A 1,436-nucleotide genomic window follows, 5' to 3' on the forward strand; every position below is an offset into this window, starting at 1 on the left:
AAGTTAATGATGATAAACAGAATTTCCTTCTTCATCCTCCTGAAGATAGAGGGGCTTCCCACTCCTTCAAAGCTAAAGGGAAAATCTAATCTTGCAGGTGGAAACCTGCAGGCGGGTGGTTGCTGTTTTCCAAGGGACCTTCTAAGGACCTTTAAAACCTGGGAGTTGCTGCAGTATCTGCTTCTCTGGGGTCCCAGGAAACCCTGGTGACATGAGAAGATGAATTCATGCTCTAGCTGTGTGGGGCATACCAAAATGGGAGGGCACAGCTCAATAAAGATGGGCTCACAGTGACAGGGAAAGGGAGATGGGGGAACACAAACATTTCTGAAGCTGAGTAGCAGGAGCCCACCTGTGAGAAAGAGGGGAGGTATAAGGCATTAGATAAGGAGAAGTGGATGGGGGTCAGACCATTGGACTACCTAATTCAGAAATGTTGATACTAGCTAGCTCTCCAAGCCCTACCTGCAGATGTTGGAAATTAATCCTGGGACCTTCTGCATGCAAAGCATATGCCCTGACCCTACAGCTGTGGCTTTGGAAACGAAGAAAAGACCAAGAGAGAGGATGGCACAAAACTTGGAGCAAAGGATTGGATTCCTTGAGTGCAGCCATCTGGACACACTGTTCATCTCTATAAGTTGGGAGGCATCAGATGACTTCCTTGTGAAGTCAGATGTCCTATAGAATATGCCTTGCATATGGTCAGGAGGCAGGTCTGGAAATGGGAAAGCAAAGTGAGGCTAAGACAAAACTCCTCTATGAAAGCTAACCTGTTCAAGCAATGCATTTCAAGCCTGGCTCCTGGGCTTAAGACTTTGGTCAGCCTAGAGATGGGTGGCAGTTGTATACAGGGCTCCATTTTGAGTCCCTTTGCTGCCAGGTTTTTCCAGAATACACCATTCCCCAGTTTTCTATTCCTCTGTGTGTGTGTGTCCCATTAGCATTGTATGGCACTGAGCATACGTAGCCTTTGTTGAACTCTTTTGGGGTATGTTCCCCCACCCTTTTTAGAATTCTCCCTCCTTTTAAAAAAAAATCTGCTATTTTCCCCAAGCCTGCAGATGGGGTGGACTTTAGTCTTTCAGATTTCAGTGATGTCCTGTGCAAGGCCAAAATTCGGCACCTACCCGACCTCTCATCTTCCTTTCTTCTCAATTCACTACATCATAGTTGGGACACCCTGCAGCGCCCCCTAGACTTGATGCCCAGCACGTCAGAACCAATCGTGCTTTCCTAAATCCACCTCTGCTGCAGATATCTTCCTTAATATGGCTGGTACCCTTTTGAAGAAGAAGAAGTTTGGATTTGATATCCCACTTTATCACTACCTGAAGGAGTCTCAAAGCGGCTAACATTCTCCTTTCCCTTCCTGCTGCACAACAAACACTATGTGAGGTGAGTGGGGCTGAGAGACTTCAGAGAAGTGTGACTAG

This window comes from Podarcis melisellensis (genome assembly GCF_964234715.1).
Source record: "Podarcis melisellensis genome assembly, chromosome: 3".
NCBI classification, from domain to species: domain Eukaryota; kingdom Metazoa; phylum Chordata; class Lepidosauria; order Squamata; family Lacertidae; genus Podarcis; species Podarcis melisellensis.